This window comes from Schistocerca piceifrons, chromosome X (assembly GCF_021461385.2).
Source record: "Schistocerca piceifrons isolate TAMUIC-IGC-003096 chromosome X, iqSchPice1.1, whole genome shotgun sequence".
Lineage (NCBI taxonomy): Eukaryota > Metazoa > Arthropoda > Insecta > Orthoptera > Acrididae > Schistocerca > Schistocerca piceifrons.
Genome location: NC_060149.1, coordinates 78,571,449 through 78,597,735, shown reverse-complemented (window position 1 = coordinate 78,597,735; position 26,287 = coordinate 78,571,449). Strand labels below are relative to the sequence as shown.

The following is a 26,287-nucleotide window of genomic DNA, read 5'->3' as shown; positions in this document are numbered from 1 at the left end:
AAGTGTAGTTCAGATTTATCTGTAGTTAGTTTAATTGTTTGTCATTTGTATAGATAATACATACTTTCTCAGTTTTTAAGTCTGCATCTATAATGGAGACTCGATTAACTAGACTAATTGTTGTCATAAGTCATTCAGTTCATCAACAATCTGTATAATCGAATGTACGAAGAAGAGAGATTTTTGTGTTATTAATTCTAGAAAGGTAACCTATGTTGCCCCCATATGATTATCTTTTGGGTACTTCGTCATGTTGCTTTCGCATGAGATGGTCTGGATCATTTTCTGCTTTTATATTTTCTTATGTTTCATATTTATGCATTTCCTGCTGTTTGTTTGCCTGCAGCATGTTTTCAACAATTTCATCATCCAACATGATCGGAAAACCTTTATCATTACTATCACAAGTAAGCCAGTGTTTAATATGATATGCACTAAATTCCTGGTATATTAGTATGTTTGTCATTAGCTCATTTATATCCTCCAAAACAGAATCATCCATATCGGTTATTCTTTTTTCTCCCTGAGAAAGTTAAGATTATGGTTTATCGATGTGATGTGAAGCCGTACATCCCACCTCCTATGAGATGTTTTAAGTGCTTGCGTTTTGGCACATGTCTTCCCGCTGTTCACAGGCCCCTCTCTGTGGTGACTGTGGACGTCCACTCCATGAGGGGAGTCCCTGTGTTCCCCCTCCTGTGTGTGTAAATTGTCATGGTAGTCATTCTCCACATTCACCAGATTGCCTAGTACATAAGAAGGAAAAGAAGATACAGGAGTATAAGTCCCTCGATCATTTAACCTACACAGAGGCCCATAAGAAATATACACATCTTCACCCTGTGTCCATGACATCTAGTTACGCCTTGGTTACATCTTCGCCCCTTCCTCCCCATTCCTTACCCCCATCCCGGACCCCTCTCCTCCCCCCCCTCCCCTGCGGCTCCCACACCTTCTCCTCTGGGCGCTGCTCCCCCTCCCCAGCCGGAGACGTGTCCCACTCCTTCGGTGTCTGCCGGTCAAGGGTGCCTCTCCCGGGATGCCCCTTCCTGGCACCTTCCAGGCCAAAGGTCTGCTGCCACGCGACGACCGCGAGAGCCGCGGTCTGTCAGCCCCCAGGTCGCCCGGTCTCTTTCTGTTCCTGATCTTGCTGCAGCTGGCTCCTTTATGCCACACAGCCCTCGTCGATCTCAGCCTGAAAAGAAGAAGAAACATAAGTCCCGGGACAAAGAGCCTCTGGTGTCACCAGAGGTCCGTTCCCCGACTTCACAACCGGATTCTGACCTGTCGTTCATGGATGTCGCCCCCTCCTTGTTGGTGATGGGTGGGGATCCGGTGGTATGACTGGCTTTAGTGTGTTCAGCCCCTATTTAAATCATTGTTCTGTGGTTCTGCAATGGAATTGTAATGGTGGTTCTACAATGGAATTGTAATGCATACTATTGTCACCTTCCAGAATTGAAATCGCTTCTTTCGTCTTACTCTCCAGCTTGTGTGGTTCTCCAGGAATCTCATTTTAGCGATTCTCACTCACTGACCCTCCGTGGGTTTCATGTTTTCTGTCAAAATCGGGTCTGACCCCTGCGGGCTTCTGGTGGTGTTTGTACGTTGGTCCGTGCAGACATTGCTAGCACGTGGATTCCTCTTCAAACTACATTGGAAGCGGTTGCTGTTAGGGTCCACCTAGACTCTGCGGTCACAATTTGCAATCTTTATCTCCCTCCTGACAGGACTCTTCCACCTGCTGCCTTAACTGCCCTTCTTCAGCAACTTCCTCCTCCCTTCCTCCTCCTTGGGGATTTTAATGCTCATCATCCCTTGTGGGGCAGTGCCTTTCCATCTAGACGAGGTCTTCTTATAGACCAGTTTATTGCAGACATGCCAATTGGCCTCTATACACTGCACAGGTCGTGTTTTCTCCCTCTTTGTCGGGTTGTATTGATGACGTCCTACGTGATGTGTCTGACACGATTGTTCACGCTGCTAACCTTGCTGTCCCGCGCTCATCTGGACCATTTCGTCGCTGGCAAGTCCCATGGTGGAGTACGGCCATTGCCATCCGTGATCGCCGTCGAGCTTTGCAACACTTTAAGAGGCACCCATCTGTAGCCAGCCTTACTACCTTTAAACGCCTCTGCGCTAAAGCCCGTTATTTAATCAAACAGAGCAAGCGGATATGTTGGGAACGATTCGTTTCTTACCTTGGTTCTACTGTCCCTCTGTCATGGGTATGGGCTACACTTCGCTGTCTCCAAGGTTGCCATTGGCAGTCCACCCTCCTAGGCCTTCACCTCCCAGATGGCCTTTGTACGGACCCATTAGTTCTTGCAGAACATCTTGCGACCCATTTTGCAGTGGCCTCAGCATCGGCCTGCTATCCAGTTGCTTTCCTTCACCTGAAACAGCGGGCTGAAGCTTCCACCTTATGTTTTACCCCTTGTGAGTCAGAATCTTACAACAAACCTTTTACTGAATGGGAATTTCTTTCTGCACTTTCTTCTTCTCATGATACGGCCCCCGGCCCAGATTCCATTCATAACCAACTGCTTCAACATCTCAGTGCTCCACAAAGACAACATCTTCTTCAGGTGTTTAACCGTATCTGGCTCCAGGGTGACTTCCCTTCTCAGTGGAGGGATAGCATCGTGGTTCCTGTCCTTAAGCCTGGTAAGAACCCCCTATCTGTTGACAGCTATTGGCCAATTAGTTTGACCAATGTTGTTTGTAAGTTACTTGAACGGATGGTAGCCCGTCGGCTCAATTGGGTCCTCGAATCTCGGGATCTATTGTCCCCTTACCAGTGTGGCTTTCGAGAGGGACGGTCTCCAATCGATCATTTACTTCGCTTGGAATCCGCAGTTCGGCAGGCTTTTTCCCAGCACCGCCATTTGGTTGCAGTGTTTTTTGACCTTCGCAAGGCCTATGACACGGCCTGGCGCCATCACATCTTATTTACCCTTCATCAGTGGGCTCTTCGGGGCCCACTCCCGATTTTTATCCGCCAGTTCCTGTTCCATCGGTCATTCAGAGTTCGAGTTGGTGCTGTTTTTAGTTCTCCACGGACCCAGGAAATGGGCATCCCACAGGGTTCTGTCTTGAGTGTCCTTCTTTTCCTCATTGCTATCGATGGACTTGTGGCCTCTGTCGGTCCTTTGGTTGCCCCTGCCCTGTATGTGGATGATTTCTGCATTTGGATTAGTTCCTCTTCGATGGCATCTGCAGAGCTGCAGCTCCAGGGAGCTATACGGCGTGCCTCTGCATGGACCCTCTCACATGGGTTCCAATTCTCTCCTCTAAAATCGCGGGTGGTCCACTTCTGTCGCTGTACTACGATCCACCCTGGTCCAGAGCTCTATCTCGATGCCCACCGATTGCCTGTGGTCCCACAGTTTCGTTTCCTGGGTCTTCTTTTTGACAACAAGCTCACTTGGCTGCCCCATATCAGACATCTGAAGGTAGGATGTTTCCGTAAACTCAATGTCCTTCGCTTCCTTGCCCACTCCTCTTGGGGTGTGGACCGTTCCCTCCTTCTCTGTCTTTATCGTGCTCTAGTTCTGTCTCGCTTGGACTATGGTTGTCAAGTTTATGGTTCAGCTGCTCCTTCCACACTGCACGTGCTGGATCCAGTCCACCATCGTGGTATCTGTTTGGCCACCGGTGCCTTCCCTACTAGCCCTGTTGATAGTCTCCTGGTTGAAGCTGGGATCCCCCCCCCCCCTTTCTGTTCGGTGGTCCCAGCTTCTGGTGTCTTATGCACTCACTATCCATTCCTCTCCCACTCATCCTTCCTATTCTACCCTGTTCCCAGACCATAGACGTCGCCCACCCGACTCCCGCCCTCGGGCTGGTTTACCGGTTGGGCTCCGCCTTGCGTCTCTTTGTCTCTTTGCCATGATTTTCAGCTTCCTTCTTTGTCCTGCCTTCCTTGCTCCCTCCCCTGCACCCCCCCCCCCCCCCCTTGGTTAGTTCCTCGGCCTCGAATTCGGATGGATCTCCGCCGAGGTCCAAAAGATTCCATCCCCCCGGTGGTGTTCCATTCCTTTTTCCGCCAAATTTTATGGGAGTTTTGGGATGCTGTTGTTTTTTACACTGGCTCTAAATCTGCTGATCATGTGGGGTATGCCTTCACGTTCTCCGTCGGAATGGAAAATCATCTGCTGCCACCTACATGTGGGGTGTTTACTGCGGAATTGATGGCAATTTCCCAGGCCCTTACCTTTATTAAACAGTCCCAACATAACCGCATTTTGTTATGTACGGACTCAATGAGTGGCCTTCTTGCTATTGACCGGTGTTTTTCGCGCCATCCCTTGGTCTCTGCCATCCGTGACCATCTCGCTGATATTCACCGTGCTGCTTGTTCCACTGACTTCCTTTGTGTCCCTGGCCATGTGGGTATCCCGGGTAATGAGCTCGCTGATCGTTTGGCTGGGGGAGCTGTCACTTAACCCCCATTTTCTGTAACCCCTCCTGCAGTGGATTTACGGCTTCACATCAAATCCCACTTCGCACAGTCATGGGCCAATTCTTGGGAGGCTACTCCCCTATCTAACAAACTTCATGCAATTAAGGTGACATCAGGCCCATGGCGTTCTTCCTTTCGCCTCCCCTGAAAGGACTCAACCACACTGTGTCGTCTCCACATTGGCCATAGCAGGCTGACCCATGGTTTTCTTTTGCGTGATGAGTCACCCCCACTTTGTGGTTGTGGAGCCTTCCAGTCAGTAGCCCACATTTTGGTTGAATGCCCCCTTCTTTTGGCTCTGCGTGCTAAGTACAGACTCCCCCACACTTAACCTTTGATGTTGGCTGACGATTCCTGGATGGTCTCTCTGGTTCTCGGTTTCCTCCGGGAAAGTGGTTTTTCTTCTCAGTTTTAAGGTTTTTAATCTCTCTCTGGTATTGGGGCAGGGCGGTGAGTGAGTGGGTGTCTCCCACTGTAAGCAGTGTTCGGAGATTCCCGATTCACCTCCCTGACTGAAATCCTCTTTTCTTCCCCTTTTACTCTGTTTTTAACCTTTTTTTTAAAAAAAAAATAAAAAAAAAGGCTTGGTTAGTCTCCTTTTCCCATATGTACTTTCTACATTCTAGCGGTTGTACCTTTTAAGTCACAGGTGGTCTTGCCTATGCTGCTTCAGCATAGCGTTGGGTTCATTCTCTTGCTGACTTCCCTCGTTTTGTTTTTACCATTGACAACATGACTGCCCCTTTACGTTTTTAGCCTTTTCCCTTTTATTGTTAGGACTTTCCTGAGATGCCACATTAGCGGAATGGACCATATTTGAAACAAGGGACTGATGACCTTGCTGTTTGGTCCCTTAAACCTCAAACAACCAACCATCTTTTTAATGAATCAATAACATTTAACGTTTATTTTATCTATAACACCCCTCTCTTGCACTTTGACATTCTTAAGCACAGAAATGACACAGTGCAGTGATTGACAACTGTCTAAACTCAAAAAATAAATAAATGCACACTGTCTGGTTCAAACAATAATGAAACCAGCGGGGCAGAGATCGCGTAGGACATGGGCGAGTAGTCCAGCATGACGTGTCTGTACATATGTGAACTGGACTACAAAGGTGCTTGGTCTCAGTAGACAATCTGGATAATCACAAACCCGTATAATTTTTCAAAGGATCAGATTCATGCTGTGAAGAGTGCTACGAGCGTATCATTGTAGAGAAAGTTATGTTCAGTCATCAGTGAGGGTTCTATATTATATAAGTAAAGGCAGATCTAGGAAGAATAGGTAGTGGATGAGAAAGTCTTGTAAATATTTTTGTATAAAAGACTGAAGACAGGCTTCTTGTTTACCGAGCGAGGTGGCGCAGTGGTTAGCACACTGGACTCGCATTCGGGAGGACGACGGTTCAATCCCGTCTCCGGCCATCCTGATTTAGGTTTTCCGTGATTTCCCTAAATCGTTTCAGGCAAATGCCGGGATGGTTCCTTTGAAAGGACACGGCTGATTTCCTTCCCTAACCCGAGCTTGCGCTCCGTCTCTAATGACCTCGTTGTCGACGGGACGTTAAACACTACCCACCACCACCACAGGCTTCTTGTTTCATGGTGTAAGTGGATTTTGTTTACATGTTTTACTTTACTTTTAATTAATAATTTTAGAGATGTATATGTATTGATTTTGCAGTATTTGTAAATTACAGAAATGTTTCTAAAGCACCATTATGTTTACTAAACTGATTTTTAGCGTTTTCCTCTTAACCCGATTTTTTTCGTTTACAGTTATTTTAATCACTGGGAAATCTTCTTTATTTGGGGTCAGAAAGTGTCTGAAAAACGTGATTCTGATTTTTAAAATCTTCTAACTAAATCACTCCAGACAACAGCCGGAATGGTTCCTTTGAAAGGGCGTATTTCTTTCTCCATCCTTGAATCCCTGACACAATCCAAGCTACAGCTCCATTTCTAAATGAGGAGAAAAAATTGAAAAATACATCCAACTGGCTGAGGAAGTCAAGGACATGGGGCATCAGGATAAAGTTGACATTATACCAATTATACTATCAACTACAGGAGTCATACCACACAATATCCACCAGTACATCATCTCAATACAGCTACATCCAAACGTATATATACAATTACAGAAATCTGTAATTATTGATACATGTTCAATTACACGAAAGTTCCTAAATGCAATGTAACATATACTGTACAGTTAGAAGGAAGTCACGCTTGATCAAGGTCCGTGTCACTTTCCATTTTTAACCAGACATAATGTCTGAGAAGGGGAATGATAATGATAATGATAATAATAATAATAATAATAATAATAATAATAATAATAATAATAATATGGCTTTTGGAACAGACAAATGTAAGAAAAATAGCATAGTCAAGGGAAAACACACTAAACAAGAAGATTACATATTGCATAACCACAGCGACTGCATAGAAGCGATGGAAAAAACAGATGCCTATAAATATCTAGGATACAGACAAAAAATAGGAATAGATAATACAAATATTAAAGAAGAACTAAAAGAAAAATATAGACAAAGACTAACAAAAATACTGAAAACAGAATTGACAGCAAGAAACAAGACAAAAGCTATAAATACTTATGCTATACCAATATTGACCTAATCATTTGGAGTAGTGAAATAGAGTGACACAGACCTAGAAGCACTCAATACACTTACACGATCACAATGCCACAAATATAGAATACATCACATACATTCAGCAACTGAAAGATTCACATTAACCAGAAAGGAAGGAGGAAGGGGATTTATCGACATAAAAAACCTACATTATGGACAGGTAGACAATTTAAGAAAATTCTTTCTAGAACGAGCAGAAACTAGCAAAATACACAAAGCAATCACTCATATAAATGCATCGGCTACACCACTGCAATTTCATAACCACTTCTACAACCCTTTAGATCACATATCATCAACAGATACGAAGAAAGTAAATTGGAAAAAGAAAACACTACATGGCAAGCACCCGTATCGTCTAACACAGCCACACATCGATCAAGATGCATCCAACACATGGCTAAGGAAAGACAATGTATACAGTGAGACAGAAGGATTCATGATTACAATACAGAATCAAACAATAAACACCAGATATTACAGCAAGCATATTATTAAAGATCCCAATACCACAACAGATAAATGCAGACTTTGCAAACAACAAATAGAAACAGTAGATCACATCACAAACGGATGTACAATACTAGCAAATACAGAATACCCGAGAAGACATGACAATGTAGTAAAAATAATACATCAACAGCTTGCCTTACATCATAAACTTATAAAACAACACATTCCCACATAAAAGTATGCACCACAAAATGTACTGGAGAACGATGAATACAAATTATACTGGATCAGAACCATTATAACAGATAAAACAACACCACATAACAAACCTGACATCATACTCACCAATAAAAAGAAGAAATTAACACAACTAATCGAAATATCCATACCCAATACAACAAATATACAAAAGAAAAAAGGAGAAAAAATTGAAAAATACATCCAACTGGCTGAGGAAGTCAAGGACATGTGGCATCAGGATAAAGTTGACATTATACCAATTATACTATCAACTACAGGAGTCATACCACACAATATCCACCAGTACATGAATGCAATACAGCTACATCCAAACTTATATATACAACTACAGAAATCCGTAATTATTGATACATGTTCAATTACCCGAAAGTTCCTAAATGCAATATAACATATACCGTACAGTTAAAAGGAAGTCACGCTTGATCAAGGTCCGCGTCACTTTCCATTTTTGACCAGACATAACGTCTGAGAAAAGAAAGAAATAATAATAATCTGTGGGAGAGCCCACAAACCTGCTTCCATATTTGCTATGTGATTACCGGCAGCCACTTCCCAAGATTGGCAGCTATGGGTACATGAACCTGTCCAAACTATTTCCTTACAAGCTTCGATGTCTTTCCCCATTCTCTGGACTCAGGGCCAAGACATTCTATCTTCATTCCTTCACAATGTCAACACATTACCTCTCATCTGCTTCATGTGGTCCTCCTAAACCCAGCATGCCACCTTCCTAGAAGTTGTTCACCTCCTCTCTGCTGGCTTCTTCTGCATCTGTCCACATTAAACCCACCAACCACCAACAGTACGTGCATTTTGACAGCTGTCATCCCTTTCACACCAAAAAATCACTCTCATATAGCCTGGCAGCCTGGGGCAGCATATCTGCAGTGACAAAAACTCCCTTGCTCAGTATTCTGAGGGTCTCACCAAGGCCTTCACAGATAGGCACTATCGCCCAGACCTAGTCTGCAAGCAGATCTCCCATGCTGTTTGCCGTCACACCCCCAATCCTCCCACCACTCCCAAGAACTTTACCCATCATTGTTCCCTGAAATGAGGGACATCCTCCCCGAGATACTTCCCAGGCCCTTAAAGTGGTGTTCCGTCACCCACCCAACCTCCACAACATCTTAGTCCATCCCTATGCCACTCCCAATCCCAACCCCCTTTGCCACAAGGATCATACCCCTGTGGAAGACCGAGGTGCAAAACCTGCCTAATCCACCCACCCAGCACTTCTATTCCAGTCCTGTCACAGGTTTATCCTTCTCCATTAGGGGCCGGGCCACCTGTGAAAGCAGCCATCTCATTTACCAGCTGTGCTGCAATCAGTGCACGGCTTTATGACTACCAACCAGCTGTCCGCCAGGATGAACGGCCTCTGTCAAACTGTGGCCAAGAGCCTGTATTTCCCCAATACTCTCCTTTTTTTTTTTTTTTTTTTTTTTTTTTTTTTTTTTTTTTTTTTTTTTTTTTCCCCACCTCCCTGCCCCACAACCTCCTGACAATGCACCTGTTGGCAATCTAGGCCCTGCATGCTCCACTAGACAGTGTTCATTTTTTTTTCCCCATCCATACAGTACTATCCCTTCCCCTTCCTCTTCGCCTTCCTCTTCAGACTGCTGCTCACATCCCACGTGATGTTGCTCTCTGGCTCAAGATGCTGGAGTTGGTGGTCGTGTGTGAGTGAGGTGAGTTTACTTCTGTTTGTGTGTGTGTTTGTGTGTTGTGTGTGTGTGTGTGTGTGTGTGTGTGTGTGTGTGTGTGTGTGTGTGTGTGTGTGTATTGTACTGACGGAGGCTGTGGCCGAAAGCTGTATGTGAGTGTCTTTTTAATTGTGCATGTCGGCAACTTGATCTGTCTCTTTTTACTGTAAGTAGCAATCTGTCTTTTCCTACATTGTTGTAATATACATTCAGATTGTATACTGGGTGTACATAAAGTCCGGGAACACTCTCAATTATTTATTGCGCAAGAACCAAACATTGTACAAATGTCATACATATGTTATTTTGAAGTGAAACCCTGAAAGTTTTTTTTCATGTATACCACCACAGCATAGTTTGGTAATTTGCCGATAGTCAGCGCTAGTCGCAAACATGACTAGTTCAGGTATGGAGCGAGCTTTCTGTGTGTTGTAGTTTGACAAAAACAAGTGTGCTAGAGCTGTTCAATGGATGTTTAGAACAAAGTACAGTAAGAAGCCACCAAGAAGGAAGGCCCTTTACCAATGACACAACAAATTCATTATGACGTGTTGCCTGTGCCCGGCAAAAGAGAAGCAGATGTCCCACTGTGAGTGAAATGAATGTGGAGCATGTATGAGAGACATTCATAAGGAGTCCAAAGAAATCGGTGTCTCGTGCATCCCATGAATTCGAAATGGCTCCAATGACAGTGTGGAAAGTCCTGCGACAGAAGCTGTCTATGAAACCAATCAAATTGGAGCTAGTGCAGAAGCTCAGTGATGACAACAATGACAAGCGTTTTGAGTTTTGTTCACAGTTTGCTACAATTGAATGAGGATGGGGATGGCATTGTTGATGGCTTAATTTTTAGCAACGAAGGCAGGATTCACACTAATGGGAAAGTGAACAGGCATAATTGTCGAATCAGGGGTACAAAACATCCACAAGAATGCATTGAATGTGAGTGTGATTCACCAAAGTTAAATGTTTTTTGTCCCTTGTCATGTCCAAAAATGTATGGGCCATTCTTCTTTGCTGAGAGCACTGTCACTGGATATTCCTGCTTGGACATGTAGCAATGGCTGATGCCTCAAATGCAATTGGAGTCTCCGTTCATCTTTCAGCAGGATGAGGCTCCACCCCATTTTCATCGTGAAGTTCGTGGGTACCCGAACACGGAGCTGCCGCATCAATGGATTGGCTGTGCTACTGAAGGGGACAGCTGTTTCATGAAATGGCCTCCCTGATTACCAGATCACAATCCATGTGACTCTTTTCTGTGGGGACACATTAAAGATCTAGTATATGTACCACCTCTACCACGTGATGTAGCAGAGCTCTGGGAGAGAACACGGGATGTGACTGCCACAGTCGACCATGCCATGCTGAGACAGGTATGGCAAGAATTCGATTACTGTATTGATGTCTGCTGGGTGACTTATGGTTCGCATATCAAATGTTTGTAAAAAAACGTTGAGTTTCTCTTCAAAATGCAATATGTATGACATCTGTACAATGTTTAGTTCTTGTGCAATACATAATTGAAAGTGTTCTTGGACTTTATGTATACCCTGTATATGTGGGAAAGACTTTCTAAACCAACTTGACAATTGGCACTGAAGCGGACACACATCAGGCACACGTACAGTGTTATAGAGATATTGCTGCTTTATTTCTGACATATGCATCTTTAAAATACAGCTTTACCATATATATGACTGAATTTGGTGTTAAAGATGGTATGTTGAAATGAAAAACAAAATAATGTGGGGGAAGTGATTCGAAAAAAGTAATTTTTTTGACAAATCTGTGTGCACCATTGTAACATACACAAAAAACCATAGAACTTTTATTGGAAATTTTTTCATATATCTGTTAGCATTTGAATGGTATTCAATGTTTTTCTAGGCAGTGACTGAGCACTTATAAAACAATGTGTATCTCTTACTTTGCTCTACATTGCAACATAATGAAAGCCGATCAATATTGAAGTGTATCCCTTGTGTACGTTTACTTGTGAGGTTCTAATCACAGAGGAAAACCCCTTTGCCTGCATTTTCAGGAAGCTCATTTTGACTAGAGGGACATGGCTATGCTTGGGGCTATAGCCATGACAGAAAAGAGGACCTTATTGGGGTGAGGACTACTGATGGTACAGATATATTTTTCACTGATAAATGTCACTCATTAAATCTCCTTTATTCTCTTGTTTGTGAATAGTTACTATAATAGTACACAGATTATGCTTCATAGTGTGACTCTACCCGTTCCCCCTGATGATGTTCAGTGCATCCAGGCTTTCAACAATCCCATAATGCAGCACCCCAAATCAATTCTCCTTTTTGGAGACTTTAAGATATGTAACAAGGTGTGGGGCTTTGTAATCGTGTGCTCTCAGCATTTGAAAGCATCATACAAACAGGATATCTTTTGCACATGCGGCAGAGAACACACTTCGGCACTACTACATGGTCATTTTCTGCCATAGATCTTTCAGTATGCTTTCTGATTGAGAATCTGTGATCAGATTACACCTTCCTGATTTGGATACTCTGGCAGGTTGAGCAGTGCCTAGAAGGAAGCCACAGAAACTGACCAGTGGGATAAGCATATCTTGTAGGACAAAGTGGGAATTACATCAAAATCAAAATGTTGGAATTAGCCACAGTTGAGTTGCAGTAGCCCATTTAAACAGTACTGTAAGGTGAAACTTCTTGGCAGATTAGAACTGTGTGACTGGCAGAAGTAAAGCTGTGAGGATGGGTCATGAGTCGTACTTGGATAGCTCAGTTGGTAGACCACGTGCCTGCAAAAGATCAAGGCCCCGATTTCAAGTTTCAGTCCAGCACGCAGTTTTAATTTACCACAATGTTTCATATCAGTGCACACCACATTTTAGAGTGAAAATTTCATTCTGGAAAGTACTGTAAGATGCTTAAAAATGTTATCATATTAGAAACACAAAAAACATGTGGTATGCAAATAGTATAGCTAATTCTCAGGATCACTATATATTATTGCTCAAGTCAACATCCCTTTTTCCCTGTGTGTGCTAATCTTACAGGGATGAATGAGGTTGTATTAACTGGATTCTGAGATTACATACTGATTTGGTGCTAAAACTTACTATTTATGGGAAGTATTAACATAAAAGGAACTTTTAACCATCATAGGCAAAAGGACATCATGGATGCCCATCTTCATACCTATATTTTATGAAGCCAACATATTAATCACGAATAAGATACTTCCTTTTCATATTATCTTATTACAAATACCATTTTATTTGTTTTAAAGTACAAATTAACTAGATAATTTGTATACAGCATTGTCACAGATAATAACTGTGACCACTGGGGTAATCCATTATCTCTAACTGTCCTACAAGTTGCCTTTTCTAAATGAATATAATTTATGAAATGGCAAATGTATATGTCAGTGTCACCTCAAATTATGATTTACATATTGCTACTATGGCCTAATGTGCTTCCTGTAATTGAAAATGTATGCCAAGTTATAGGTTATGTGGCCCCACTGACAGTCCCTGATCCCTGCCCATCATACAAGCTGGGACACATATTCTGAATGCAAAACATATTTTTTGACCCATGGAAATGTATATACAGGGATGTGTCATAAATTCATGATTATTATTTCACCTAGTTCAGTTCATTTTTATAGATGTTTTCTCTTCATTCCCACAACTACCCCTATCCCAGCTACTACATTTATTCCAATTCCCACCATTACTTAAAACTATAAAAGTGTAAAAGTTCAGCAAGGGTCCCCTGGTAAAATTAAAACCATATGGTCAGTCATGAAAGAAGTTTGTGATCAGTAGCACAAGTCTGATGATATAAAGTCAGTTTCTAGTAATAATAAATTTCTGAATATAACAGGTGAATTAAATAAAAACCTTAATTTATATAGGGAATCATATAACTGTCTTAGAAAATGGCTTTCTGAGACTGCTGTCTGAAGTACTACTTCGTGACACTGATAAGGGGAAATTTACTCATTAATTATATCACTGAAGACTGTGCCCTCATGGATGTGGTGGGGTATCTAGCAAAATGCTAAAGTACTGTGCTGTATACATTATCCCAGTACTTGGCCTTATTTATAATTTTTCCATAGGAATGGTCAGTTTCCTGAATAATTAAAGCACTCAGTAGTGAAGCTGCTTTATAAAAAAGGAGGAAGAGATAGACAGTTTTAGGCCTGTTTCAATGCCATCAGTGTTTGCTAAAGTTAATGAAAACACTGAATGCATGAGGGGAATCGATCATTCCATTTCACATAATTTGCAGTCAGGCTTCCACTCTCAGCTGATACACATCTGCAGAGCGGGAAGTTAAGTGTTTATCTTTTTCTGTGTTTTCCTTGTAGTATGTTTATTAAATTTCATGCTTGTTTTTCCGTTGAAGCGGTTTAATCTTGCGTTTTTGTAAGTGTATATTCATTCAGTCTGTAATGCAGTGGTTGCTCACTAAACAGTCAGCTACATAGCTCATTAACATGTCAGCATCCATTAGTGACACATCAGGAGGGTAGCAAGTTGCATATTTAGAATTCTGTCTGCTTTTATGGTTTAATTCTTCAGTTAGTCTTGCTAGGATGATTAGGATGTGTGCATGCTGTGTGCAGATGCAGGAGGAGCTGGCCACAGTTCACACTGCCTCTGAGTGTAGCGGTGGCAGAGAATCTGGTGTGTCACATGGGACATCTCAGATGTCACTTGTTTTGCTCATGGGCCCTGCTTCTGAGGCACCTTCTAGTGCAACCAACAAGGTGGATCTGCCCTCACAGCGGGATGACTGGTGGGTGGTAATGTGTTCACGTCGCTCAAGATGGAGGGCTATCTGATCGTGCCCATTCACCCTGTGAGTGGATGGGTGGCCGCTCCTTCAGCAGGGCCAGAGCAGGCACACAGGGAGGAGGGGTTTACTAGTTATCAGGAGCTCCAACGTTAAGCACATTATGGAGCCTCTTAGGCAGATAGTGTACAGGGCTGGAAAGAAACTCATTGTGCACTCAATATGTCTGCCAGGGGGCCTCATCCAAGATGTGCAGGCAGCCTTACCTGCGGCTTTTGAACATGCAGGGTGCAATTGTCTGCAAGTTGTGGTTCACTTTGGCACAAAAAAGGCCTTTCGTGTGGGTTCTGAGGCCATCCTCAGATCTTACACGAGGCTGGCAGAGGTGGTGAAAACTGCAGGCCTCATGTGCAAGGTGTAAGAAGAGCTCACAATTTGCAGCATTGTTCCCTCAGTTCATCGGGTCCATTGGTTTGGAGCTGAGTGGAGGGTCTCAACCAAAGGCTTAGTCAAATCTTTGACAGTCTCGGCTGCAGATTTCTAGACCTGAATTATCGGAGATTTGTAGGACTCCCCTTGATAGGTCAGGGTTGCACTACACGAAGGAAGCAGCTACTTCGGTAGCAGAGTACTTGTGGAGTGCACATGAGGGTTTTTTAGACTAGGCGGTAGTTTTAGGTGCTCTGATTATTGCTCACCAGCCAATATGCAGCAAGGGAAGTCAAATGGCATTGAGAATGAAGACAACTATACTGTCAAAATCTTATCAGTAAACTTTCAAAGTATTCGTAGTGAAGTTCTTGAATTTACTGCCCTCCAGGAAAGTTCTCACATTTGAATTATTCTTGGGACTGACAGCTGGCTGAAACTGGAAGTGGAAAGCTCTGAGATATTTAGCGAGTCATGGGACATACATCGGAAAGGCAGATTAGAGGTCATAGGAGGGAGAGTGTTCATTGCAGATGGCAAAAATAATGTCTCTATTGAGGGTGACAGTGAAGTTATCTGGCCACATATAACAGATGTAGGTGAAACCAAGTTAATTGTTGAATGTTTTTGCCAGCCACCCAATTCCACTGTGACAGTTCGATCGATAGTCATTCAAAGAAAGTCTACAGTCAGTAACGTGTAAATACTCCGATCATGCAATACTAGTTGGAGACAACTTTGGTATAGTCTGGGATGTGTATGGATTCATTGTGGGAGGGGGGGGGGGGGGGAGGGGGGTGTACACATAGACAGTAATGTGAAATACTTTTGAACAAGTTTTCTGAAAACTGTCATAAGCAGCTAGCTCGGCAGCCCACATGCAGTGAAAATGTCTTAGACCTTGTAATTACAAAAAGGCTGGATCTTATCGACAATGTCGGTATAGAAACAGGGATTAGCGATCATGATATCATTATAGCAACTATGATTATGAAAGTTAATAAATCAAGCAAGAAGGCTAGGAGAGTGCTTCTATTAGATAGAGGAGATAAGCAGTTGTTAGAATCTCATTTAGACAATGAATTGACCACTTAGTTGCAGTGACATGGATGTAGAGAAATTATTGGCAAAGTTTAAGCAGATTGCAAATTGTGCTTTGGAGAGTTATGTGCCTAGCAGGTGGATGAAGGATGGAACCCCCCTCCCCAGTGATTTAATAACAGAATTTGTAGGCAGCAGAGGTTGTTGCACTCTCAGTTCAAAAGGAAATGCGCAAATGATGACAGCCGAAGATTAGTAGAGATTCATGCGTCTGTGAAAAATCTGTGCACAAAGCATACAACTACTACCACTGTTACACCTTAGCAAAAGATCTGGCAGAGGACCTGAAAAAATTCTGATCATACGTAAAATCGCTAAACAGGTCTAAGGTTTCAATTCAGTCCCTTGTTGACCAGTCTGGTGTGGCAGCTGAAGATGGCAAAACAAAAGCTGAAGCTTTAAATCCCAGTTCAAGAAATCTTTCACACAGGAGAATCGTAGAAACGTACAATCATTTGACCATCAAACATACTCCCATATGGATGACATAGTAATAAGGATCCCTGGCATAGAGAAACAACTGAAAGATCTGGAAGCAAATAAATCGCCACGTCTGGCTGAAATCACGGTTCAGTTTTACAAATAACACTCTATGGCAATGGCCCCTTACATAGCCAGTATGTATCATGAATCTCTTGCCCAGCACAAAGATCCAACCAACTGGAAAAAAGCACAGGTGACTGCAGTATATAAGAAGGATAAAAGAATGGACCTGCAAAATTACAGATCAATATCCCTTATTTTGATTTGCTGCAGAATCCTTGAAAATATTCTCAGTTCAAATATAATAAACTTGCTTGACACTGAGAAGCTTATGTCCCTGAATCAGCATGGTTTTAGAAAGTGTCATTCTTGCAAAACTCATCTTGCACTTTTCTCATGTGATACACTGTTAACAGTAGACAAAAGGCAACAAGCAGATTCCATATGTCAAGATTTCCAGAAAGCATTTGACATGGTGTCCCATTACAGGCTGTTAACGAAGGTACGAGCATACAGAATAAGTTTGCAGATAAGTGAGTGGCTCAAATAGTTCTTAAGTAATAGAATCCAGTATGTTGTCCTCAACAGCGAATGTTCATTAGAGACAAGGGTATTGTCAGGAGTGCCCCAGGGAAGTGTGATAGTACCACTGTTGTGGTCCTCTGTATACATAAATGTTTTGGCAGACCAGGTGAGCAGCAATCTGCAGTTGTTTGCTGATGATGCTATGGTGTGTGTGGTAAGGTGTCAAAGTTGAGTGACTGTAGAAAGATACAAGATGATTTGGATAAAATTTCTATTAGGGTTGCCCAGAAAGTAATGCACTGCATTTTTTTTTTTTCAGTAGAAAACAATGCTACGAATACAGAACGTTATGTATGTATTATTTGAAGTCTTCTGAGTGAGTGCACCAAGTTTCCGGCACTTCCGACTGATAGCGTAGCTGCAGGACAGTTTCAAAATGGCATCTGTAGATGATGTACGTTACAAGCAACATGCCATCATTGAGTTTCGCGCTGCAGAGAAAGAAACTGTGGGGAATATTCACAAACGCTTGTGCAAAGTCTATGGAGCATCTGCTGTCAACAGAAGTACATTTAGTTGCTGGGCACAGAAGGTGATGTCATCAGAAGGCGGTTTGGCGTAGCTCCACGATTTGCAGCAGTTGGGGAGACCATCCACGGCTGTCACACCTGACTTAGCCGCCGTGGACTTGCTCATGTTTGGGCCATTAAAGGATGCCACATTCATGTAAGACATTTTGAGGATGATGAGGAGGTGATCCACACAGTGAAGCGCTGGCTCCGCCACCAGGACAAAGATTGATACCGACAGTGCGTACACACTCTTGTTTCACGCTGGAGAAAGGCCATAGAACGGGATGGAGATTATGTGTAAAAATAGGGTATGTAGATAAAACACCATTCTTTCATGTGTGTAATACTTATTACATTCAATAAAGAATTGTTGAAGAAAAAAACTGTGGTGCATTACTTTCCGGGCAACCCTCGTAGGTGGTGTGATGAATGGCAGCTAGCTCTAATTGTGGAAAAATGTAAGTTAATGCAGATGAGTAGGAAGAACAAACCTATAATGCTTGGATACAGTATTACTAGTGTCCTGCTTGATACAGTCAAGGCTTTTAAATATCTGGGTGTAACACTGTAAAGCGATATGAAATGGAACGAGCATGTGAGAACTGTGGCAGGGCAGGCGAAAGGTCAGGTTTGGTGTGTTGGGAAAATTTTAGGAACCTGTAGTTCATCTGTAAGGAGACCACACGTAGGATACTGGTACGACCTATTCTTGAGTACTGCCCGAGTGTTTGGGATCCGTACCAGGTCAGATTGAAGGAATATATCGAAGCAATTCAGAGGTCGGCAGGTAGATTTGTTGCTGATAGTTTCGGACAATATGTAAGTGTTATGGAGATGCTTCAGGAACTCAAATGGGAATCCGGGGGGTGGGGGTGGGGGGAGACGATGTTCTTTTTGAGAAACACTATTGAGAAAATGTAGAGAACTGGTATTTGAAGCTGACTGCCAAATGACTCTACTGCCACCAACATACATTGCGTGTAAGGACCACAAAGATAAGATATGAGAAATTAGGGCTCATACAGTGGCATATAGATAGTCATTTTTCCCTTGCTCAGTTTGTGAGTGAATCAGGAAAGGAAATGACTAGTAGTGGTACAGTGTACCCTCTGCCATGCACCGTACGGTGGTGTGTGGAGTATATTTATGGATGTAAATGTAGATGTACAGGGTGATTATAATTAAACTTTCAAACCACTGTATAAATAACACCACTGGCCAAAATGATGTCAAATTGCAACAGGTTGTTATCGGAGAAGGGGGAAAATGTATGGCAGAAGAAAAATAGGTAGTTACAAAATGTAGCAATAGATGACACTGTAAGCATCATAATTTAAAAGTGGTTGACTACAAATGACAAATGAATCATACAACAATGCCTAAAGTTTATGTTTGATGTTAAATAAACTGTACTACTCAGTGTGCATGGGTGTACAGGTGTGACACTATTAGTTACGTAAGCTCATCCACCGCGGCAAGCTCATATCACATTGAATGGGAAAAAATCAGTTTTTAATTGTCCTGAGGCCAAAAACCGCATAAAAAGCATCAATCAAAATCAAATCGAATTATTAATTTCCATGTGACTGGCGGAAAACATGTTCAATATGCTGTCCACCATTTTCTGCAACAAGTTGAAATCAAGAAACAGCATGTTGCACAACTGATCGAAGTATTTCCGGTGTCACATGTAGAATGTTTGCACAATGCGTGCCTTCAGTGCAGCTAAGTTTGGAATCAGAACACTGAACACAACATCTTTCAGATAGCCCCACAGTCAGAAGTCACACGGATTAAGATCAGGTGATCTGGACAGCCAGGCTGTAGGGAAATGGCAGCTGATAATTCTAGCATTTCCGAAATGGCGCTTCGGCAGCTGCCGGACTGGATTTGCAATGTGCGGTGGTGCACCATCTTGCATAAAAATGATCCCATCCACACATCCATGCTGTTAGAGAGCTGGAATGACCTGGTTGTGCAAAAGATGTTCATAGTGCTTACTGGTGATGGTACAGATAACAGGACCGGAAGCACCTGTCTCTTCGAAAAAATATGATCCTATGATAAATTATGCCATAAAACTGCAGCAGACATTGACCTTTCTCGGATGAAGTGGTACTGGTTGATTTGCATGTGGATTTTCCGTTGCCCATATTCAACAATTCTGTGTATTGACATATCCTGTCAGATGGAAATGGGCATCGTCTGTCCACAAAATCTTCCATGGCCGATCATTGTCCAGTTCCATGTGAGCAAGAAATTCTAAGGCAAAGGTCTCTTGCTGGCAGGTCAACAGGAAGCAACTTGTGCACATGGGTAATTTTGAATGGATAGCAAAGATGAATGTTTCAAAGGATTTTACGCATTGTGCTCATGGGTATGTCCAATGTTCAGGCAATTCTCCATGCACTACATGTTTGCACACCACCACTTGTCTCCTCCTGTATTATTGTTGCAACTGCTTCCGCTGACATTGAATCAATTCATTTCCTCCCTCTACCAGCTTGCACACCAGAAGAACCCATCTTTTCAAATTTCCGAATTATTTTTTCCAGTCCCCATGGCTGTCATCAGACCAAGGCCTTTTTTCAAACTTCTGCAGAGCGACGTGTGCACACTCATCATTCTTGTAATACAGCTTTACAAGCAGAGAGCGGTCCTGCATTGAGACAGTCATGGAGAATGTCGCAGATGTGAAAGAAGGAAAAGCCGTGCACGTGGCATGTTTATACCAACTTCAATGGGTCGTTCCCACAACAGGTGTTTTCATATACTTATTCTGACACATAAAGTGCCATCTACTGATCAATTTTCACACTATTTTTTCCTTCTGCCATAGATTTTCCCCATTCTCCGATAATATTCAAAATGTGGAGGAGGCCCTGCTGGCAGCAATAGAGCACTGGGTTCACCCAACTGCAAATTGTTGCTCATTTCAGGACCAGTGACTCCTGCCGTCTGGGTTCAGAGGTCATCCTCAGTTCATACAAGCAGTTGGCGGAGTTGGTGGAGGCGGAAAGCCTCCCTCGCGGGATGGAATCTGAGCTAACTATTTATAGTGTCATTCTCAGAACCGATCACGGTCCTCTGGTTTGGAGCCAAGTGGAAGGCTTAAACCAGAAGCTCAGACGATTCTGCGGAGATCTGGGGCAAATTTCTCGACTTGCGCTATCGGGTGGAGAAATGTAGGGTCACCCTGGATAGGTCAGGCATGCACTACACGCACAAAGCAGCTACAAGGGTAGCGGAGTACATGTGGAGTGCACATGGGGGTTTTTTAGGTTAGAGAATTCCCTCCCCAGGCCCGACAAGACGCCTCCTGAGGCGCGACAGGGAATGACAATATTAATGTGGTAATAGTAAACTGCAGGAACGTCTATAGAAAGGTTCCAGAACTGCTCTCATTAATAAATGGTCATAATGCCCATGTAGTACTAGGGACGGGAAGTTGGCTGAAACCAGATGTAAACAGTAATGAAATTCGAAACTCAGATTGGAATGTATACTTCAGAGACAGGCTGGACAGTGAAGGGTGAGGCATGTTTATAGCGATAAAAAGTGCAATAGTATCGAAGGAAATTGATGAAGATCCGAAATGTGAAATAATTTGGGTGAAGGTCACAGTTAAAGCAGGCTCAGACATGGTAATTGGATGTCCCAATGTGCCCCCTGGCTCAGCAGCTGTTGTGGCAGAACACCTGAAGGAAAATTTGGAAAATATTTGAGTAGATTTCCCGACCATGTTATAGTTTTGGGTGGAGATTTTAATTTACCATATATAGAATGGGATACTCAAACGTTCATAACGGGTGGCAGGGACAAAGAATCCAGTGAAATTTTTTTAAGTGCTCTATCTGAAAACTACCTTGAGCAGTTAAACACAGAACTGACTCGTGGTGATAACATATTAGACCTTCTGGTGACAAACAGACCCAAACTATTTGAAACAGTTAACGCAGAACAGGGAATCAACGATCATAAAGCAGTTACAGCATCAGTGATTTCAGCCGTAAATAGAAATACCAAAATAGGTAGCAAGATTTTTCTGTTTAGCAAAAGTGACAAAAAGCAGATTTCAGAGTACCTGACGGCTCAACACAAAAGTTTTATCTCAAGTACAGATAGTGTTGAGGATCAGTGGACAAGGTTCAAAACCATCGTACAATATGCATTAGATGAGTATGTGCCAAGCAAGATCGTAAGAGATGGAAAAGAGCCAGCATGGTACAACAACAGAGTTGGAAAACTGATACAGAAGCAAAGGGAACTTCACAGCAAACATAAACATAGCCAAAGCCTTGCAGACAAACAAAAATTACGCAAAGCGAAATGTAGTGTGAGGAGGGCTATGCGAGAGGCGTTCAACAAATTCGAAAGTAAAGTTCTATGTACTGACTTGGCAGAAAATCCTAAGAAATTTTGGTCTTATGTCAAACTGGTAGGTGGATCAAAACAAAATGTCCAGACACTCTGTGACCAAAATGGTACTGAAACAGAGGATGACAGACTAAAGACCGAAATACTAAATGTCTTTTTCCAAAGCTGTTTCACAGAGGAAGACTGCACTGTACTTCCTTCTCTATATTGTCACATAGATGACAAAATGGTAGATATCGGAATAGATGACAGAGCGATAGAAAAACAATTAAAATCGCTCAAAAGAGGAAAGGCCGCTGGACCTGATGGGATACCAGTTCAATTTTACACAGGTTATGCGAAGGAACTTGCCCCCCTTCTTGCAGCGGTGTACCGTAGGTCTCTAGAAGAACGTAGCGTTCCAAAAGATTGGAGAAGGGCACAGGTCATCCCCGTTTTCAAGAAGGGACGTCGAACAGATGTGCAGAACTGTGGACCTATATCTCTAACGTCAATCAATTGTAGAATTTTGGAACATGTATTATGTTGGAGTATAATGACTTTTCTGGAGACAAGAAATCTACTCTGTAGGAATCAGCATGGGTTTCGAAAAAGATGATTGTGTGAAACCCAGCTCGTGCTATTCGTCCACGGGACTCAGAGGCCCATAGACACTGGTTCCCAGGTAGATGTCTTTGTTTATTGACTTCCACAAGGCGTTCGATACAGTTTCCAACAGTCATTTAATGAACAAAGTAAGAGCATATGGACTATCAGACCAATTGTGTGATTGGATTGAAGAGTTCCTAGATAACAGAATGCAGCATGTCATTCTCAATGGAGAGAAGTCTTCCGAAGTAAGAGTGATTTCAGGTGTGCCGTAGGGGAGTGTCGGAGGACCGTTGCTATTCCCAATATATATATATATATATAAATGACCTTGTGGGTAACATTGGAAGTTCACTGAGGCTTTTTTGCGAATGATGCTGTAGTATATCTAGAGGTTGTAACAGTGGAAAATTGTACTGAAATGCCAGAGGGTCTTCAACGATTTGACGTATGGTGCAGGGAATGGCAATTGAATCTGAATGTAGACAAGTGTAATGTGCTGTGAATACATAGAAAGAAAGATCCTTTATCATTTAGCTACAATATAGCAGGTCAGCAACTGGAAGCAGTTAATTCCATAAATTATCTGGGAGTAGGCATTAGGAACGATTTAAAATGGAATGACCGTATAAAATTAATCGTAGGTAAGGCAGATGTCAGGCTGAGATTCATTGGAAGAATCCTAAGGAAATGCAGTCTGAAAAGAAAGGAAGTAGATTACAGTACACTTATTCACGCACTATACTGCTCACAGGTGTGGGATCCGTACCAGATAAGGTTGATAGAAGAGATAGAGAAGATCCAACAGAGAGCAGCGCACTTTGTTACAGGATCATTTAGTAATTGCAAAAGCGTTACGGAGATGATAGATAAACTCCAGTGGAAGACTCTGCAAGAGAGACGCTCAGTAGCTTGGTACGGGCTTTTGTTGAAGTTTTGAGAACATACCTTCACCGAGGAGTCAAACAGTATATTGCTCACTCCTACTTATATCTCGTGAAGAGACCATGAAGGTAAAATCAGAGAGATTAGAGCCCACACAGAGGCATACCGACAATCTTTCTTTCCACGAACAATACAAGATTGGAATAGAAGGGAGAACTCAAGGTACCCTCCGCCACACACAGTCAGGTGGCTTGCGGAGTGTGGATGTAGATGTAGTATAACCCGTGATGTCCTGCTGCCTTAGGGATCCCAAGGACTCTGAGGAATTTCCCGTCACTTTCCTTGCTCCATTCATGAATGGAATGTGTAGAAGCCCTAATGACTTGTACAGGGAAATTATCCTCTAGCCTGCAGAGTGAATATAGATACAGTATATGGAGATATCAGAGCCACCTGAAAATATTTTTTGCCTTTGGAAATTAATTTCGCCTTTTTTTCTTGACATTGTAGCTCTTGATGGATGTTGATCTCAAGAGGTTGTTTCCAAGGATCCTCATATGAGTCAGTAACATGTCCCACTTACCATGCTGTCAGTCGTTCTTCATCTATTAGAATACAGTCATCCTTTCATTATCCTCTCCAGCATTCTCCATCAGTCATTCTCTTCCAGGTGTCCTGGCCACTATATTATCTGTGATTTGATGATTGTAACTAGCTCTCAGGGACTTAGCATTTGTTTGCAGTACAGGCGTAGCGATTTCAGGGTTCCTGAGGTGGGGACTGGTAATTGCCGCCATTCCTCTGTCACTGTAAGCTTTGGACTGATGCTTAAGTGACCACTGTGCAGCATGACACAAAGATGGTAAAATCCTCTTTAAAAAAAAACCTCAATTTCAAGGTGTGCTGTACGCTGATGAGAAGCATGGCTGTTGAGATGGAACATTTGATAGTGGACAACTTCTGGGGAAACTGCTCACCTCAGTTGTATAAGATTTACCTAGGTACGTGGGCCTCTCTCTGGGTGGACTATAATTTTCCTAGCTGCTCATGGGACCAAAATGGACCCCTCGAAATTTTCTACTCTCTTCCTAACGGAATGGGTGGGCTGCTGGTAGGTATCAACACACAATTGGTCAAGAGACCTTGTGTGATGAGCCCTCTGGATTCTCAGTTTGTTAAGAGCAGTTCAATATTTAGTAAAAGAATGCGTTCTGCATGTCAGAATGTACTTTTGATATTGAAACTTTGAGGAAGTTTCCCCTTTTTACATTCAGGAGAGTTTAGAGGGGATTGCAGTTACATTAAAATCTGTTAAGCAGTTGTGCAATGGGACACTGTTGGTTGAAACTTTGGATTCTCAAGAAGCATCAAACCTACAGAAGGGCCAAAACCCTTGGGGAATGTACTATTGAAACTGAGCTCCAAACCACCTTGAACTACAGCAAAGATGTTGTGACGTGGAGGGTAGTGGTGGACATCACAGAGATGTACTTAAAGCTGAGTGATCCCTAGAAGACATTGTTGACGTCCAGAATATAATGAAAAGGGTGGATGGCACTCTGGGTAAATCAGATTTGTTTATACTTACTTTTAACAGCACAAAGCTTCCAGAGCTTGTCAAGGCATATTTCCTTTGCCAAAACGTGGAGTCTTATATCTCCTGCCCAGTGTGCTGTTTCAAATACCAGTGCTTTGGGTGTAAGGGAGAAGCCACTTGTGACAAATATGGCATGACCACTCATGAAGGAGTCACTTGTTAACCTCCTTTGAAGTGTGTGAACTGCTCTGTGGATCACTGTGTCCAGAGTAAGGGCTGCAGTGTATATCTTGAAGAATAGAAAATAAAAGAGCTTAAAACTATGAAGTGTATCCTGTGTGGTGAGACCAAAAAGATGCATAAAGTAATGCTGTCAACTGCATTCACTACATTCTTTGCTGCTGTTCGTGAACAGCCACTTCAGAAGACTGATGCTGCTACACAGATGGGGGTTGCTAGTGTCAGTACTTGTACCTTTGTTTGTCAGTTCATTCATGCTGCTGCAGCTATTTTGAAGCCCATACCTCCTGCCAGAACACCAGAAAAGGCCATGGTTGCTGCCCCTCCAAAGGTTGTCTGGTCCACAGCTCAGCATTGCCATTGCCATTACCATTTCTGTGGTTGTGGATCTGAACCCTCCCCAGGCAAAAAAAAAAATCAAAGCATCAACTGCTAATGGAGACAGGAAGCAAGCAGTCTGATGATGATGATGATGATGATGATGATGATGTCACTCTCTCTCTGACTTGTTTCATGATTCGTCTTCAGAACCAGTGGCCTGTGAGTTCAGCTGGGGACACTCATCTCCCCCCAAGACTGAGCCTCCACCCAAACAGGCTCCCTTCTCCAGCAAAAAGACAGGTGAAAGTACTCCCCCTGTGATAGATGGCTCCCATAATGCAGTGGAACATTAGTAGTTTCAGGACACATCTGGAGGAACTAAAACTCCTAGCACAGGAACACATAATGCTGGTGTTTGTAGGAAAAAATTTTAAAGCCTCTGATGACCCTGTGCTTACAAGGCTATACTCTCCATTGCAAGGCTACCCTTACTGGAGAAAGGGTCAAGGGAGACGGCACTGTGTTTATCAGTCACACACACACTCCGCTGCTCTCCCCCTGGCTGTTGACCTGCAAGTGGTTTTAGTTGAAATTCGCATATGTCAGAGGATCACTTGTTGCTCACTGTATTTACCTCCACAAGGTGGGATAGATTCTGAGGCTCTCATAGATCTTATAGAACAATGCCTCTGACACATTTCTCCTACTGGGAGACTTCAATGCCTAGCATGTATTGTGGGGTTTGACCTCTGCTTCCCATCAGGCTCGGGTTGTGGAGATCACGAGAGCCTCGTGATATCTCACAAGCTGTGCATCCTCAGCACAGGCACCTCCCACTCATTTCTGTACTGCTATTGGGTCATACTGTTACTGACTTCTC

At 42.9% G+C, this 26,287-nt stretch overlaps 1 protein-coding gene across 5 annotated transcripts in view; it reads left to right on the top strand.

Moving 5' to 3' along the window:
• LOC124721180 (serine/threonine-protein kinase stk11-like) overlaps positions 1 to 26,287 on the top strand; it is a 127,020-nt gene that overhangs the window by 38,229 nt on the left and 62,504 nt on the right. The window lies entirely within an intron of this gene.